Source organism: Sparus aurata, chromosome 4 (assembly GCF_900880675.1).
Source record: "Sparus aurata chromosome 4, fSpaAur1.1, whole genome shotgun sequence".
NCBI classification, from domain to species: Eukaryota; Metazoa; Chordata; class Actinopteri; order Spariformes; family Sparidae; genus Sparus; species Sparus aurata.
The window spans coordinates 2,927,785-2,947,513 of record NC_044190.1 but is presented as its reverse complement, the minus strand read 5'-3'; the positions used below and the strand labels follow the sequence as shown (position 1 = coordinate 2,947,513).

General features: G+C 43.0%; 1 protein-coding gene across 6 annotated transcripts in view; it reads right to left on the bottom strand.

Moving 5' to 3' along the window:
• ano1a (anoctamin 1, calcium activated chloride channel a) overlaps positions 1-19,729 on the bottom strand; it is a 120,824-nt gene that overhangs the window by 93,140 nt on the left and 7,955 nt on the right. The window lies entirely within an intron of this gene.

Sequence of the window (19,729 nt, the reverse complement as noted above, 5' to 3'; positions counted from 1 at the left end):
GACATCACTCATACTGCTCTGAGACGATATTATACTAAATACTATAGTACTCTATACTAAAATATTATAGGAGACCTTTAAAGAAAGCCTGAGATGTAGTTTTGACATTCTTAAAGCAGAACCTTTCTGATTTAACTGGCTTTTCTGATATGCCTGTGTTTGAATTACATTTTCCTGCATCCTCAACATGATGTGCTGGCGTAATATGATTTAAAAACGAAAAAATAGCAAACAACAAAATCAATTATTGGATCGATTCGCAGACCTTAAAGACTATCAGAATCGCGACACTTTTATCTAAGCTTCATGATTTTCCAACAAGAAATGGTAACACTTGAAAACAGAGGCTCAAGACCCCTCAGGCCCCTGGTCCTTTTCAATGAATAATCCATGGGCGAAGTTATTTGGCTGTGACGATGTAAAACAAAGTAATACTAGTAGCATGGTAATACTACATCTACTAAAAATAATAATGATATTAAAAATGTTATAATAATTACATAATATCTTCAAAGGCATTTGCTTTTGTTATATTAGTGGCAACCAGTGGGAAGAAAACATGCAGACCAGGAGGCAAGTAATTATACATTAATTAATTATTTTCAATAAACTAATAATGTTACAATAAAAGCAATTAAGAATATTTTCTTGATATGCTGATGTAAAACAAATGGTGTAACCACATCTGTGGTGTTATTCAGATACTTTAGTACCTATCCCTTGAGGTCAGGGATGGCACAATTTTGATTCCAAAGCAAAAAAAATGATCTTAATGAGCTTTCAAGTGTTACAAATCTAAATCAAAGCAGGATCAGAGATTCTGCCAGCAGTGATGTGCACAAGGGGGGGGGGCAGGGGGGGCAGTCGCCCCCTTCCGTGGCCCAATTGTTGAAAAACGTGCGTTAAAGTGCCCTCCTGAGAGCCAAAAAAGCGTGCCAAAGTGCCCTCTTGGTTAGCAAAACACACTAAACTGCCCCCTTGGCTGGTTAAAACATGATAAACTGTCCTCTTGGGAGCCGAAACGCGCGCTAATGTGCCCTCTTGGGAGCCAAAACGCGCGCTAAAGTGCCCTCTTGGGAGCCAACACGCGCTAAAGTGCCCTCTTGGGAGCCAACATGCACGCTAAAGTGCCCTTCTTTTCGCCCCTGCCCTTCAAAAAGTCTGCGCACGCTACTGTCTGCCAGTATTCACTTCAAAGACAACACAGCTAGCTAACAGGTTTTGGTGACTGTGTAAGGAGATGAGGTTACCTACACAGCCAGGGAACATCACATACACACACTGCTTGGTGGTGTGGGTTTGGGCATTTCAAATGAACCTTTTATGAAACAATGTTTTACCTTGATCAATAAAGAGTACTCCTTGATCTGACATTTTCACCTTTGAGTTGTAGTCTGTAACTATTTTTTTGGTATATTTGCTAAAATTGTCATGATGATCTGAGTAGAATAAGATACAGATCAGCTGTGTAAAAATCCACTGTCTGTTGTTCCACCCATCCATTTGCAACAATCAACCGCCCCCAGCTCAATACAACGGATCAGAGCCAAGGTGAGTGTCTGAGAAGTGTCAATCACTCTCATGCATGCACTGCTGGCAGCCCCCCTCCCCCGCACAGGTGCAGTGCCTGCTCTTACCTGGTCAGATACGTTCAAGCCCAAACTTTAAACAATGGCAGAGAACAGACAACAACAACAGAGCCGAAGAATTCTCCACCACTGCCCATGTCAAAGAGAAGAAATAAGAAGACTGACGAAGAAAAGCAGTGTAAAAAGAAAGAATTGGACCGAGCCAGAGTGCACAATAGTGCATATGGCCGTACGATGTTGCAGTTGAGTTATGTAGCTTGTTACTAAATCTAGCTTGTTAGCTTGTATGCTAACTCCGATGTTTAGCTCTATCTTTATGGCTAGTGGTTAGCAAAAGTGTCTTTCAAGTTACCAGGCATTTATAATCTTAGGTTGTATTCTGTACACTCTGAAGTGGTTGAATTGGTTAAGAGAAATAACATTACTCATGCTTCAGAAAGGCAGCATGGTGTTGCACTGGGTAATGAATAGCTGGTAACTGTCTACCACGATGTGATGACCAGTGTTGCCACAGTTACCTTGAAAAAAGTTATCTGATTACTGATTATTGATTATTCCTTTAAAAAGTACCTTAGTTACTTTACTGATTACTTGTTTTTAAAAGTAACTAAATTAGATTACACGTTACATTAAGCAGCTGCCGACAACACACCCGCAAATACTGCCAATACATTTTTAACAGTAACACCAAGTAAACAATGTATCTGCTGACATTTTAAGTTGAACTTAAATATTATGTCCTGAAAAAAAAAAATGTTTTTACAAAACAGTCTTTCTTGACTTCACTTAACATAAATACTTGTTTTTATACAAAATAAAATACAGTCTTTCTTGACTTCACTCACGGACGTAGTTTTGCGGGGGGGGGGGGGGGGGACACAGGGAACATGTCCCCTGCACTTTTTCAAAAGGCCGTTTTGGTCCCCTGCAGTTTTTACCGTCCAAAAACCACGTTACGCTATGTTTAACAAAGACGCGTCAAGTTCAGTTCAGTTCAGAAAACTTTATTTATCCCATACAGGCAATTCAGTTTACAGCTCCCAGTTATATTAAGTTAGAAAAGAAAGAAAGAAAAAACAAAACAAAACAAAACAAAACAAGACATACAACAATCATTCATTAGACATACAACTCTGACACACAACTCTCAGTTATCAGTAAATCAGTTCAACTCATGGTTCCCAACAGCGATGTCATGTACCTGTGCACTATACAAGTAAATAAATAAATAAATAACAAGCACAACCCTACTCATTAAAATTGGCATTCATCAACCTAATAACTGAAGGGATAAAAGAATTTGAGTAGCGATTTGTCTTCCTCAGGGGGGCAGAGTAGTGTCGCCCTGAGGGCATCAGAGTAAATTCACTGGACATGACAGGGTCTCCCTGCTTCAGGATGCATTTTGCTTTCTGGACCACACGTTTTTTCCAGAGCACACTCAGATCTGATAACTTGACTCCAATAATTTTGGAGCAGACTCTAACGATCTGATTAAGACTGTTTTTGTCCTTCACTGACAGACCATTAAACCAACAAACGAAAAAGAACGTTAGAGACTCTCAATAAAAGAATGATAAAAGGAACATAAAATGGTTTTAGAAACACTAAAAGAATTTAGTTTCCGCATCAGGTGGATTCTTTGTTGTCCCCGTTTGACAAGTGACTCTGTGTTTTTGTCAAATTTAAGATGGGAGTCAAATATGGTTCCTAAGTATTTATAGGTTTCCACAATCCCGACTGGTTCACCATGTATCTGGCTTTTTTTAGGCTCTGCACTGTTATTTCTAAAATCAATGATCAACTCCTTTGTTTTCCTTACATTAAGATCCAAGAAGTTATCATCGCACCATTTAATAAAATCATTTAGAGCCAAGCCATGATCCAGCTGTGTATCCTGAAGAAGAGACAGCAGAGCGGTGTCATCAGAGAATTTGACCAAGTGACTGCCCTCTTGTGAAGCTCTACAGCTGTCTGTGTACATAATAAAAAGTAATGGCGAGAGCACACAGCCTTGAGGGGAACCAGTGCTACAAGTGATGGGGGTAGACATATGGTCATTAACAAAGACACGCTGCACTCTGTCTGTTAAAAAGTTTAAGTACAACAATAAGATCTGATCTGGGATCATAAAATTAGAGGCTACCCGTTCAATTAAATGTGGGGCTGCATCTTATTAAAAGCCGAAGAAAAATCAGCAAATAATAGTCTCACATGGGATTTGGGTTTTTCAAGGTGCTTTAGTGCTCTATCTAAAATGAAATGTTTTGCATCATTAACACCTTTCCCAGCTTGATAAGCAAACTGCAGTGGATCTAATCTGCCATCAATTAAGGAGACCACATTTTCTATGAAGATTTTTTCAAAGTTTTTCATCACAAGAGATGTCAGTGCCACTGGTCTGAAGTCGTTAAAATCTATTGGATGATTTATCTTTGGCACTGGGATAATAGTGGATGTCTTCCATAATTGGGGGGAGGTACCCACTCCCTGCGCACATCTGAAAGAGTACTGTGAACACCTCACTGATTTGGTCTGCACAGTGACGCAAAGTGCGTCCACAGATGCCATCAGGACTGGCTGTCTTCCTGATTAGGGATGGGCATGATTAATCGACGATTACCCGGCCTTCTTGGAGTCCCTGGGAGGGGTACTGGAGAGTGCTCCAACCGGGGACTCCGTCGTTCTCCTGGGGGACTTCAACGCCCACGTGGGCGATGACAGTGTTACCTGGAGGGGTGTGATTGGGAGGAACGGCCTCCCCGATCTGAACCCAAGTGGTGTTTTGTTACTGGACTTCTGTGCTAGTCACAGTTTGTCCATAACAAACACCATGTTCAAGCATAAGGGTGTCCATATGTGCACGTGGCACCAGGACACCCTAGGCCGGAGATCAATGATCGACTTTGTGGTCGTGTCATCTGACCTCCGGCCGTATGGCCATGGAGGAGGACTACCGGTCGGCCTCGAAGAAATTCTGGCAAACCATCCGGCGCCTCAGGAGGGGGAAGCAGTCCTCCACCAACACTGTTTACAGTGGAGGTGGGGAGCTGTTGACCTCGACTGGGGACATCGTCGGGCGGTGGAAGGAATACTTCGAGGATCTCCTCAATCCCGCTGACACGCCTTCCATAGAGGAAGCAGAGGCTGGGGACTCAGAGGTTGACCCATCCATCACCCAAGCCGAAGTCACTGAGGTAGTCCGTAAGCTCCTCAGTGGCAAAGCACCGGGGGTGGATGAGATCCGCCCTGAGTACCTCAAGTCTCTGGATGTTGTGGGGCTGTCTTGGCTGACACGTCTCTGCAGCATCGCGTGGCAGTCGGGGACAGTGCCTCTGGACTGGCAGACCGGGGTGGTGGTCCCCCTATTTAAAAAGGGGGACCGGAGGGTGTGTTCCAACTATCGGGGGATCACACTCCTCAGCCTCCCCGGGAAAGTCTATTCCAGGGTACTGGAGAGGAGAATTCGGCCAATAGTCGAACCTCGGATCCAGGAGGAACAATGCGGTTTTCGTCCTGGCCGTGGAACACTGGACCAGCTCTATACCCTCCGCAGGGTGCTCGAGGGTTCATGGGAGTTTGCCCAACCAGTCCACATGTGTTTTGTGGACTTGGAGAAGGCATTCGACCGTGTCCCTCGTGGCATACTGTGGGGGGTGCTCCGGGAGTACGGGGTCGGGGGCCCTCTGTTAAGGGCCGTACGGTCCCTGTACTGCCGGAGCAGGAGCTTGGTTCGCATTGCCGGCAGTAAGTCAGACCTGTTCCCAGTACATGTTGGACTCCGGCAGGGCTGCCCTTTGTCACCGGTTCTGTTTATTACTTTTATGGACAGAATTTCTAGGCGCAGCCACGGGCCGGAGGGGATCTGGTTCGGGAGCCAATGGATCTCATCTCTGCTTTTCGCGGATGATGTGGTCTTGTTGGCTCCTTCGAGCCAGGACCTCCAGCATGTCCTGGGGCGGTTTGCAGCCGAGTGCGAAGCGGCTGGGATGAGAATCAGCACCTCCAAATCCGAGGCCATGGTTCTCGACCGGAAAAAGGTGGCCTGCTCCCTCCAGGTGGGAGGAGAGTTCCTGCCTCAAGTGGAGGAGTTTAAGTATCTTGGGGTCTTGTTCACGAGTGAGGGAAGGATGGAGCGTGAGATTGACAGACGGATCGGTGCAGCGGCCGCAGTAATGCTGTCTTTGTATCGGTCCGTCGTGGTGAAGAGAGAGCTGAGAATAAGATCCCGGATACAAGCGGCCGAAATGAGTTTCCTCCGCAGGGTGGCAGGGCGCTCCCTTAGAGATAGGGTGAAGAGCTCTGTCACCCGGGAGGAGCTCAGAGTAGAGCCGCTGCTCCTCCACATCGAGAGGAGCCAGCTGAGGTGGCTCGGGCATCTGTTTCGGATGCCCCCGGGACGCCTCCCTCGGGAGGTGTTCCTGGCATGTCCCTCCGGGAGGAGACCCCGAGGAAGACCCAGGACACGCTGGTGTGACTATGTCGCCCAGCTGGCCTGGGAACGCCTTGGGGTCCTCCCGGAAGAGCTGGAGGCAGTGTCCGGGGAGAGGGAAGTCTGGGTGTCCCTGCTCAGGCAGCTGCCCCCGCGACCCGGCCCCGGATAAGCGGATGAAAATGGATGGATGGATGGATGATTAATTGATCATTAAGAATTTCGTCGATGACGTTAATTTTTTATCGATAAAACTGATGCAGGTTCTATTGCCTAGTGTGAGTCTTGAGGAATGCAATGAATGTCGCTATGTGGCAGCAATCCAACATTTTACCACACGGGGCAATGTTTGAAAAAAATGCCACAGGCCTACTCAGTTACCTGTGAGTTTCCATGTATTTCAAAAGTAAGGTTAATCATAAAGACGTCACGACGAAGTGTGGCGTGGGGCCATTTTGATTTAAAAAATGACTTGGTTCACTGCCAACACTGCGAAGCTGTGTATAAGTACAACTCGTCCACGACTCAAATGACGTACCACTTGAACAACGCGCATCCCACCCTGGTTAGTGGCGGTGCATCCTGCTCTCAGTTTCAACCTAGCATAAACTCGGTGTTAGCATGGACACGGAGGAGCTGCGATGCACAATGAGCAGAAAAAATTACCCAAGGGATCTGCAAGTTCATTGAGATGGATATGCTGCCCTTAAGTATTGTCGAGGGCGAAAGTTTTCGAAAACTGATAAACTTATTGGAACCAGCATATCACATTCCGTCACGACGTACCATCACCAGACTGATAGAAACTCACTACGAAGAATGGAAGCAAGAGCTGTAAAAAGAATTGAGCACAGCTGAAAAAGTTGCTCTTACCACAGCAGGGTTCTCCCCAGACGGTGGAACAGCGGCGCTGCGCCGCTATACTCCGCGCGTGACGGTGACGAGTGTCTGTCCGTCCGTCCCCCGGTTGATGGCTAGGAGCTGACGGCAATGAGCGTCCGTCCGTCCCCCGGCTGACGGAGTTGATGACCGTCCGCCCCCCCCCGGACTGACGTTGTCGAGCGTTCGCGCACCAGACGGTGCGCCGCTACACTAAACATTTCTGGGGAGAACCCTGCACAGACTGCTGGACCGCTTTAACAGCTGAGAGCTACATCACCATCACCTGCCACTACATCAGCAAATTAACTCAGCGGTCCTGCTCACAGAAAGCCTACCAGGCCGGCATACGGCTGACCACCTCGCTGAGAAAATAAATGAAGCTGTAGAGCAATGGGGACTTGAAGACCGCGTTATTGCATGCGTTCATGACAACGCAGCCAATATCGTTGCTGCCAACAGTCCCACCAGAGTGAACTGGATTTCCGTTGCCTGCTTTGCACACACACTCCAGTTGGCCATAAATGACGGATTTGCACTGTATCTATATTGGGTAATATCAGCGGCTAGCAGCTTTTGAATATAGCCTATAAATAGTGAATTTTAATATAAAAATATTAATGATTAATCAAAAATTGATCGTTAATTCTCCCGACAATCGATTAAGACAATTTAATTGAATGCCCATCCCTATTCCTGATATTCACCTTTTTGAACAGAGAAGCAACTTTCCTTTCTGCGATGGTAATTCCATTTTCAGGTTTTAAAGACATCCTCAATGTAGAGATCTTGCATAAAAAAATCAGACCTTTCAAAATGAGAAAAAAAGGAATTGAAAGCATTGGGCAGGTCAGCATCATTTACACCACTAATACTTGTGAGCTGCCTGGTTTCGCCAGAGTACTGGTTTATGGATGCCATCTGTTTTATCCCTTGCCAGGCAGATCTAAGGTCACCACTGCAGTACTGTTCCTCTATTTTGTACCTGTACTGAATTTTGGCTTTCCTTATTTCGGTCCTCACTTCTCTGGAGAAGTGCTTGAAAAGAGGTAATGCCGTCTTCAGACCAGCTCTTGACAGTTCTCTCCTTTCTGTCCACACGTCTGAGTTTATATACAGGCATAAGGTACACTCCGTTGTGATAAGAAGCTCCCAGTGAGGGCATTGGCATTGATGTGTATGCTCCTTTTACTATACCATAGCACAGATCGATTATAGTGCTCTTCTGTGTAGTGGAGCAGGTCACATACTGTTCATATGTTTTTAAGACCGTGTTCAGTTTGCAATGGTTAAAATCACCAAGAACAAATTTTAGTGCGTCTGGGCAGACAGCATCCAGCCTGCTCATTACGTCAGCGATCAGCTGAGCAGCAGCAGTAGCGTTGGCTCACGGATGGATGTACACCAGTGTGTAAAACAGTTGTTGAAACTCACGCAGCAGATAAAATGGGCGAAGAGAGATTGTCAACAATTCTAGATCAGTTGTGCATATTCTTTCTCCGACCTTCACTGTACAGTACCTCTTGTTGACGTAAAAACACACTCCTCCTCCTCGGCTTTTTCCTGTAATCTCCGGAGACAGGTCCAGGCGAATCGGAATTCCGAACCCACTGAGTGAGAAGTCCTCATTCCGGTCCAAGTCACTGAGCCAAGATTCAGTGAAGGCGAGGAGACAGGTTTCCTTGATTTCTTTCTTGAGCTTGGCCCATACTTCACGTTCATCTCGCTTGTTCCTGATAGACTGAACATTTGCCAACAAAACTGTAGGGAGTGGGGGTAATTTGCGCCGATCTTTCAGCCTGAGAGTCTTTATTCTCCGCCGCAGACCACCTCTTTTTCCCCTTTTCCTGGTCCTTACGATCGGCTTGCATATCTCCCTCGATACTGGCTGATATCTCTCCAGCTGCTGAAGTCCGCAGGGATAGCAGAAACTCCCGGCTCAGAGTAGCCCTCCCCGGTGCGCCATGTTCTGCTCCATGACAGAAAGAGACGCCAAGTAAAAGTAGTAGCGTTGCCGCGTAAAAAGAGATTAAAAGACCCGCAACTGTTCCCATCCGCATCGCTGATTCACTGACAGTTCATTCACACATAAAAAAAAAGGTAAAAGGCCACTCAGAACATAGCATACACTGGGCAGACTGCTGGGTCGCACACTGTGAAGCGCCCCCGGAAGTCGATACATGATGCACTAGGACCAAGCGGAAAACTGCTGCTCAAGATGAAGCCTGTTTCCCTGTTTCCCATAAGCTCCTCGATTGGCTCTGCCGTTTCTTGTGTGATTGGCCATCCCCGCTGTCACTCCATCTTGCTTGCACACAGGTCTGCTAGTTGCCCAGAAGTCCTTATTAATCTGCCACTGTAAATTGGGCGTTTGTTCTGCCTGGGTCACGTCCGCTAGAAGGATTGTGATATCAGAGGTTTCATTTACATTAACGTTTGAATCGGTGTCCATGTGCATATATGCGTGCGTGATTGCGCGTGTGTGTATGTGTGTTTGGTAATTAGGTGCAGCCAGGATGTAAATTACTGGGACGTTTATTTGTTTCAATCACTTAACAGACCAGGCGTTTATTTGGGACCAGGCATTTAATTCAACAGTTGTGCGTCTTCTGCAAGTGAAGTTGTTGCGGCGGAGGAAACTCCTCATCTCTGCTGTCACTCGCGGTGCCGTACATTTGTTTCTCCATCACTCTGATTGTTTTGCGGGACACTCTCTCTTGGCATGCCCGTTTGCTGATAACTCATCCCTGCATGTTTATCTCAAGCTCCTCGCTAGTCTTCTTCCTCCCTCCAGTAGGCAGCCTGGCCCTGTTGCTGTCCTCCTCGGACAGACGCTGAAGCTCCATTTGATTTTTTTGCCAGTCTCTCACTCTGTTGGGGTCGACAGAGAAACGTCTAGCGGCTGCTTCTCCCGAGCTTTCCTCTGCATATTTTACGAAGAAATTTTAAATTTTAAGTCATACTTTTTATTGTTTTGCTGCACCGGAGCCATGGCGATCATCAATGTGATAGTGACTGACAGAAAGCAAGCACAATACATAAAAAAGGCAAAGAAGAAAAACGTGCAGCGTCTTCTTCCTTGATTGAAAAAAATAAATAAAGTAGACTAGGCATTTATTTGGAACCGAAAATATACAAAAAATATGAAAATATACACCTGCGCCCGGCGTTTAAAGGGGACCCTGCGGTTAATTGAAACCCGGCTATTATTTGGTAATTTACGGTACTCAAAGAAGGGGTTACAGCCATCCTGCAACACCTTCACTGGCTCACAATAAAGCAGCATATCCAGTTTTATTGAAAGTGCTGATAAATAAAATGTTTCATAAAATAGAAAAAGTTTTTCCTTTATAAAATGAGGTCTGTTTACCATATATGTAAAATTGGTGGTACTGAGTTGGAGTGAAGTTGACTAACAAGGTGAAACACAGAATTAGGTGATAATGTTTTGCTACATGCTTCACAACCAGTCAAACCAAAAAAGGGAACAGTAAACTTAAAAGTAGCAATAGAAAACTAGAAGAACTACTATAAAACACAGTGAACTGAAAGAGGTGGAGTTTTATTAAAAAATACTTGTGTCCCCCCCCCCACCTCTGAAATCAAAATTTTGTCCTTGACTTCACTTAACATAAATACTTGTTTTTATACAAAATAAAATAAAGACAGTATATCTTGACTTCACTTAACATAAATACTTCTTTTTACAGAAATAAAATAAAGTCTTTATTGACCTGACATAACTGTTAACACTGTTATGGTAAAACTTACTATTCATAATCTACATTGTTTATAAATGTAACTATTACATTCTTTTTAACATGTTTTATGAATGTTGAACCTAATGTTCACAACATTACAGCAGCATGTGAGTGCTTTTACAAAACAAAACAGTGTATAACACCACATGTAGGCTGATATCATGTCTACTTTTGTTACTTTGGCCTAAGTAACAACATAACTATGTTATGAGTGAAACAGTGGACTGGGGCGAGTAAACCAGTGGTTGTACCTCATTAACAGAAGCTTCTCAAACCTCTTGTCAGAAAGTCTATTTCTTCTAGGGGTGAGCACCAAACCTCCCAGACTGAAAAGCCGCTCCACAGGAGCACTTGATGGAGTTGGAGTGTTATACTTCAAGAAAATGTTCTTCATGATTGAAAACTGATGCAGAATCTGAAGGTCATTGGCTGACCTCAGGTAGTCCATGAGTTCCTTTTCTGCTGAGAACGTATCCTCTGGCTCTGCCTCAAAAGTGAAAAAGTCCATCTCACCTTGGCTGGCAAATGTAGTTAGTACACTGGCAGGGCTCTATGCTGCAGGTGCAGTTGTGCGGCACACAGCTGTCAGAAGCTCCTTTACTTGCTCCCTCCTACCTTCATCTCTCAGCTATCAGAGTTTGAACTTTGGACAACTGACAGCTGCGAGAAGGGCATCTTTGTTGTCCAGCACACCGGCAAAATTAGTCTGGATAGCCTGAAAAATATAATTGATATGTTTATGCCTACAAGGTCTACTATTTATTATGTCACTGAATTACTTACAAACCACGCCTAATATGGGATCGATATTATGGATTTCATTTTGTTTTTGGTTACTTACTGACATTTGTATTTGTTTTAATTTTATTTTGCAATGGTAATGAATATTCTGTTCCATGTTCATGAATAATGTGATGCAAGACATTTTAACAAGCTTAAAGATGGAACATACCTGCACTATGGCATCTGGAAGGCCCGCAGTCATCCTGGAGAGGGCATCTTTCACAGCCAGGGTCTTCTGCATCAGAACTTCAAGTGTGGGTAGTAAAGTTCCATAAGGACAATCACCTTGTAAAATGTCCAGTGCTGCAGCCAGAGGCTTCATGGCGGTGCAGTACTCATGTAGGAACTGGTACTCTTTGTCTTTGAAGCACTTAACTCCCAGCTTACGGGATTTCTGCAATTCTCTTTACAGCATCAAAAAAGGAATTCCACCTTGTCAATGTCGGTACCAGGAGCTTTCTTTTTGTGACCTTCTCAACTGTTTCTGATGCAAGGGTAGATCTACTTCATTTGGTCCAAAGACCTATGCATTTTGCTGTGCTGCTCCTAAACACAACCTTGCTCTCTGCATTGGAAGTTAAATATTTCTCCACATCACTTGTAGAAATGACGCTGATGGTGTGTGAAGCACACCTGTGGTACTCCCATATAGCTTCTGTTGTTAGCAGTCCAAATGTCCGCTGTAGTTGACACATAGTCGACCTCATTCAGCGTGACCTTCAGATGTCTCTCCATCTCTGCATACTCCTTCTCCAGGTAGGAAGAGAAATAGGTTCTGTGAGGCAGCACGGTATTGATAGTAGAAGGGATCTTTTCAATTATGGCACGAAACGAGGGCGAGTCAACTGTGTTAAGGGCAGCATTTCCTCTACAACATACCGGCCCACCAACTTCTTCAACTCTCCCCCGCTTACTTTTTTTGCACCGAAGTCAAGATTCTGTTGTTTGGGTGGTGGGGGACCCCCTGCAGACGTCAAGACCGTGGATTTGCTAGCAGCTCTCTGCTTCACACCACCTGGTGGGACTTGCTCCGTAAACTTAATCGTGCTGTGCTGTGACTCCAAATGTTTCTTTAAATTTGATGTTGTGTGAAAGCACTTTGACATCAGCACAGAGTTTACAACGAACCTTAATGTTCGCATCTTTGGCTGACACAAACTCAAAATAATGAGAGAATTTTCAGGTAGAAAACACGCATCTCTCTCCTCTCTCCATTGTTGTTTGTGTTTGTGTCGCTGCGTGGTGTACACGTGAGTTGTCCTCATGCTGAAAACGTGACTTGTTGCGTACGTGACATCACTCCCCGAGGCACAAGAAGAAAGCAAAAATATATATTTTTACTAATAAAAATGAAAAAAATAATAGTAACGCACAGTGACTTGAATAAGTAACTTTAATCTGATTACTGGTTTAGAAATATTAACACGTTAGATTAGCCTACTTGTTACTTGGAAAAGTGGACAGTTACTAAGTAACACATTACTGGCATCACTGATGACGACAGTGATTTGCATGAGGCACTCATGTTGTTCTTGTTATTTTGAATGTGACATCTTGGTTATCTGGCTTCCTCTGTTACCGTGGTTACAAGCCTGATCGTGTGCGGCAGGCACCTCTGTTGGGAGGGGCTTTGAAGGCAGGGCTGCAGAGCAACAGAGAGGAAGAAGGAGGGACCCGGGAACTGTGCTCATTGAAATGTTCTAAGTCCTCTTTTTTCTCAAAACTCCAGACTGCAGCTTTAAGTCAGTTGCTATACTTGTCCATCTATGCATGTAGGCATTGCACTACTGATCTCTTAATCCCTTAAGGAACACCGTTCCAACATAGGAACACCCTTGATTTTGGACAGAAACCAAAGCCTGTGTTCCAACCTCTGTAACTCTGTGTCAGTATGTCATAGAATCACACTTGCACTTCTAGGGTGAGGGTGTTACCTTTCCAATGGTACCAAGCACATCCCTGAGTCTCAAACTATGTGGGAGCTGTCATGCTTTTAATTTCGGTATGTCATTTTGGAAAAAGAACCTTAAAATGGAGGCGTTCATTAAGAGGTTAAATATTAGGCTATAAGTGACAAAAGGGAACAACATTTTGTGTTCTCATTATAAGTAGTTAACAGTAATTATTCTGTGATTATGACATAAAGAACTTGTGATCTCAAGAAAAAAAAAATATTTAACTTAAAATTGACTAAATAATGTGGATGACCCATGGTAGTTTATGGCTTCTGTAGAATTGTGACCTTAAATTTGAAAATCGTAGTAAATCTTTGATTTGGAGAACTGTCACACTGAGAAATACCTGAGAAACCTGAGAAATATTTACTTATGTGCATGAGAAAGTTGTAACATTAAATCTTTCTACAACTTATTTCCATTCCTGCCTGTTTAAGGGGACTGTACAAACATTTGAATATAACTTTCATAGGTTTGTTATAATCTACAGGGTAAGACAGGCGAAGGCGGTTGTTTTTCTTAGCTTTTACTTTGAGGATACTCAGTTGACAAGTTGACATAAATACAAGCATTTTTAACCAGGTTATTAGAAAATCTTATTTCAAAGCTTGTCTGTTACACCATGTAAAGCAGCAGCCCTTCCTCATATGCTGCATAAACTCCTAATAACAATACAGTTAAGAACCTTGATGATTGAGATGAGTTGTAAGGTCCGGTCATTTACTTAAACGTTGATCCATAGGATCAACTAAACACTTAATATGTGTAATGTCATTAGTGTACAAATGAAGCTTAGGCTGGAGAGTATTATTGAAGAGAGGATTTATGAGGCAATAGTTAATATTCTCCTGGGAACACAAATGGCATCGGCATTTCCACGAAAGCACCTTCCTCAGTCTGTGCTATAGCTCTGACCAAAGACGAATTCACATCCAGCAGTACACTAAAAACACACAGTTAATCTCTTATCTGAATCCCAAAGAGTCAATTTCTAACAACTCTGATGGAGATCTTCAATTTACCTCAGCTTATAACAGTTTGATGTGCCTCGTCTCTTCGTCTTTGTAGTACTTGGAATACATAACTCTTACTACATTACCAAATGTTTTCATATTTAACGAGAATTACCTTCTTGTGGCTGTTTGCATCTGCCAGTCAGACAATTTGCCGTTACAGTCATATCTGTCCAGACTCATATCATATATGTACTGAAGACTTCGAAGGAATTTAATGTTAAGTGTTTTTTTTTTGTTGTTGCTGTTGTTGTTTTGTTTTTGTTTTTGGTTGGAAGCTATCACTATAATGACATGTATAATTCCATTTACTAAATACCTACATTATCTGATAGCCGACTCCTCCCAGATGACATGCCAGCCTTTACCTAATTTTCATCCCTGTTTAAAACCATAAAACAAATAAAAAAATTCAAATATTTTTTTCTTTCTTAAGATATGTTCCCTTACACTGCCATTACAGTGAAAAGAAATAGAATAATGTTTAAGAAAAGTATCCACTTTAAGTTTATTCAATAATGTGATAAAATAGCATCATTGGTACTAAGAATTTATTTTAGGTCATATCTCCACCACTGTTCAACATTTTATCCTGTTAGACTTTTGTTTGAATTTTTTGTCATAATTAGCATATGAATTCTGAATCTATGCTTCTTGTCTCTTTGTCTTTGTCTTTGTTGTCCCCCTCTCAAAAACAGGGTAGTGGTAATAGTTACAAGAAAATCTCAAGGATCAAGGTTGATCAAATAAAAATACCAATTTCATAGGTCTTGTACCTGCTATCAGGTGTAACTAAAATCTGTTGAGAGACTGAATTCTCAATTTTCTCTGAACTTCAGTCCTTGTCCTTGTAAGCATGTCATTTTCTTTGGTGTTTCAGACAGTACAGTCCCCCAATCATCCAGAAAACTCTCCATGTGTTTTTTTATGAGGAGCTGAGGGAAGAGTGAGTTCCAAGTGAGTTAAGGAGTGTTAAGAAAAACAACAGCACTGGATCGATCTCTGGAAGTGGTTTCGATTTTGCAAGGAAGACGTTGACTAAAATACAGCAAAATATGCCGCAAAACCATTGCCACAAAAGGTAGCAATACCTTTGTTTATTTCACCACCTGAAATGCCATCCACTACAAAATAAAGAATGCCTCAAACTTTGCATGTCCACATCTCCACCTACACCAATGAAAGTATTAAAGGAACCACCCTGGAAGCAAATGACTTTGCTGGCTTCTGTGTTTGCCAAATCAATCACATGTGAAAAAAGCCCAACATGTGAAGAGATCATGACCACAGTTACAAAACATATCGCCAAAGGCACAGCCCAGGTAGTGTTGTGGAACAGTCAGGACTCAAAAGTCTCAATAAGACACAAAGTATGATTTGCCTGCACATTTTTTTTTTTGTCACATGTAATTAAAAACTGTGTGATTATTTCATGATTTTTATTTCATGATTTTTTTTCATGCAGTTATTAACTGTGTGAGAGTATTTTTAATGATGTTTTCATGCAATTATAGCATATAAGAATATAATAGAGTATTTTGTGATTTGAGAATATGGCCACAGTGGGGAGGCCTTCCGGGCCTTTATTTATTTTCATTTGGTAAAAGCTTATGAGTGCAGCTGCCTAAAAAGTTTGCTAAATTTAACTTGATTTTGATTTTCCCCTTTTTGCATGCAAATTTTTAAAAATCCAATAGAAGGGACTACTTGAATCATCACACTAGGACTGGGTATTGGCAAGGACTTTTCGATACTATACACATCATGATACATGGTTCATGAAATTATTATATCATGATAGACTGCGATAAAATGATATTGCGATATATTCAGATATTCAACATAGTTCAGTGAAAATCTAAATACAGAGCTGAAATACAAGTTGCTGCATATGATCTAGGTAGTCTTAATACATCACTTCATATTATATTGATAAGTAGGACCAGCATGCTGGTAGCAAAACAACATAGCAGCTTTGCCTTTTGGCAAACTGATCCACGGAGGTTCCTAACATATCTAACACACAGACCACAGGATGACATCCGACAGCGCTGCACCACTGGATTTGTAAATGTACCAAGGATGTTTACTTACATCAGAATGTACCTTATTTTGTCAGCTGTGTGGGCCATGCTGCTTCCTGCTTCTCTGACTGACTCATTCACTCTGTTGGAAATGGCACACAGCAATTTGAGACAACTTGCCATACTGTGATGTCTACAGAAGGGGAGGTTGTCAGCTATTCACAACCCATTTAAAACATAAAAATAAATACTGTGATATATCGTTGTATTGACATTCTAGCACAGCCCTACATCATACTGGTGTCATTTTATACATCAAAGGGTTTATTTAACACTTAAACAGTGATTTAGAGGAGATTTCAAAATATTGAATATTGCATGTGTCTGGCGGAACGGCTCCACTGTGGTTTTGCTTCATACTCCCTCCTCTGTTAACACCCACCAGCTGCGTTTTGAGTGAAGCACCCCAAAGCACTGCTAGACAGCTGGAGTGGCGAGACGGAGGAGTTCCTGCAGTAATTACAGAATCACGTGCAATCACAATCATACATTATTATTAAAAGGTTAGAGTTCCCAACCTGTGGACTTGGATTTGTCACTTTTTGTGCCTGTGTCAACAGGGAGTGTTTTATTCTGAAAATTAACAGGGTGTTTCCTGTTTTACAGTGTCTGACTTACTGTTTTGCTCTGTTCTGAATTCGACTGAATTGAGGTGCCATGAAGAAATAGAAGCCTTGCATGCCTGCAGCGGAAGGATCTGGACGGCCGGAGCTTCAACGGAGTAGATATGCAACCCAGCAGAGCCAGTTGAATCACACACATAGACTGACCTAGCCACGGTGAATCTGAAGTGAACCAAACCCGGATATAGAGGAATTAAGGGGTCAGAAGTAAAGGTAGAACAAGTGCGATGCTGGTATACTGCCTCAAAACCTCTTAGGAAGGAGATCGGGTAGACGGTTGGGTGTACAAAGTGTGAACAAAGTCCCATCCTGTAATCCAGACCAACAATCCAAATGTTCTCTAACCTAACAGGAGTTGTTAAAGTTGCCTAAACATAGTGAGGTCAGAAACACTGAATTACCTGGGAATAGATATGTGGGTTATATTTGAACTCAAACTATATGACTGTTACAAACAACAAATTTTGTCATTTGTTGAGGACCACTGGTGCCAGTGAGGAAAAGCATAGATTTGGAAATAGAAATAGGCACCATTTTTTGGTTCTTGACCTCCAAGCTAAGACATAAATACAAGTTCAGACAGGGCGGTGACTTAGGTGAAGCCTACAGTAAGCATAAGAGAACACAACAGGGTGGTTTTAGCCCTGGAGATTAAAATACCTGATGTCGGACTGGGCGATATGGCCAAAAGTGTTATCACAATATGTTTTTTTTATGTTGCTCGATGTCGATAATTATCACGATATATATTTAACAATAATAATAATGTTGAATTTACAGTTTTAAGAGTATTCTCTGTAGGGCAGAACCCAAAACAAACCAAAACATTAATTATGGTTTATAGAATACAATTATTTATTGTCAGAATGAGTAGATAACAAACATTCAACAGAACCAACCAACCAAATGGCTTTATGTTAAACACTGAATAAAAAATTACAAATTGTTTGTTTCAAACACGTCTCGAACATTTTAGAGGTAGTATACTCAACTAAACATTGATTAAAGTAAATAGTAAAAAGTTAAATGTTGGGGATGATTATGCTACTGTCAGAGCTGCCAAGCGTCACGCTTTGAGTGTGACAGTCACGCAATTTGACCCATTCTCACACCACACGCCACACTTGACATTTCTCACGCTTATATTTCCCCATTCAATACTCTATATTTATTTTTTTTATGATAATAAACTTCGGTCCTCGCGGATTGCCGTAGTTCGAGTAACTCTGATTGACTGACCAAGATAACCAATCCCAGACCAATCCATCAGTCCTTTGTGCCTAAATCTAACCAACCACGGAAGGCACCACGCAGTATAAACCAATCAGAAGCAACGTAAGGCGGGTCTTGGCGTCTCTAACTATCTTTCACACACAACAGCGCCGACATTTAAAACCCACTCGACGTTCTCCTGTGTGTGAAAGAGAGAGCGAGGGTGAGTGTGTCTGTGTGTGAGAGAGAGAGCACGGGTGAGTGTGTGTTGGAGACTCTGACTTGAAAGCACGTATCACTCTGCAGTTACTGTGCTCCATAGACATAAAGACTCTTTATATGTCTATGCTGTGCTTAACGAGCAGCAGATACTGCCGTGAGTCCCTCCCCCCTCCAAAAGCACTCACAGGCGGTCAGTCTCACGCAGCGGTCCAGCCTGCAGTCAGAGCAGAGAGGAGACACACACCACTCCGCGTCCAGGCTGCAAATGAATCGCGGATGCGCATGGCCGCCGCCGTTCCCGCCCTGGCTTACAGAGCGGGGTGTAAATGTACCGTATATTACCAAATAATAGCCGAGTTTCAATTAACTGCAGGGTCCCCTTTAAACGCCGGGTGCAGGTGTATATTTTGATAAATAGCCGCCGGTTCCAAACAAATGCCGAGTCTAATTTATTTATTTTTTACTAATCAAGGGAGACACATTTTTCTTCTTCGCCTTGTTCACATACTGTGCTGCTTTCTGTCAGTCAGTATCACACTGATGATCACCATGGCTCTGGTGCAGCAAAAAAATTAAAAGTACGACTTGAAATTCAAACTTTCTGTCGTAAAATATGCAGAGAAAAACTCGGGAGAAGCAGCCGCTAGACGTTTCTCTGTCGACCCCAAGAGAGTGAGAGAAACTGAACTTCAGCGTCTGTCCGAGGAGGACAGCAACAGGGCCAGGCTGCCTGCTGGAGGGAGGAAGAAGGCTAGCCTGAGATAAACATGCAGGAATGAGTTATCAGCAAACGGGCACGACACGAGAGAGTGTCCCGCAAAATGATCAGGGCGATGGAGAAACACATGTCCGCCGAGAGCAGAGATGAGGAGTTTGCAGCGAGTGCTGGTTGGCTGAATCGTTTACTCCGCCGCACCAACTTCACTTGCAGAAGACAACTATTGGCCAGCAGGATGCCAGAGAACTCACAGAGAAGCTGGAGAAGTTTTTCATCCCGGATTATTGTGAGGAAGGAATTAAACGCCTGTCCCAAATTGCCGCCTGGTCCCAAATAAATGCCTGGTCTGTTAATTGATTGAAACAAAGAAACGCCCCGGCTATTATTTGGTATTTTACGGTATGATAACTCTCCCGGTCAGAGAGAGAGACATGCATCACAGTGCTCAGCTGCAGACA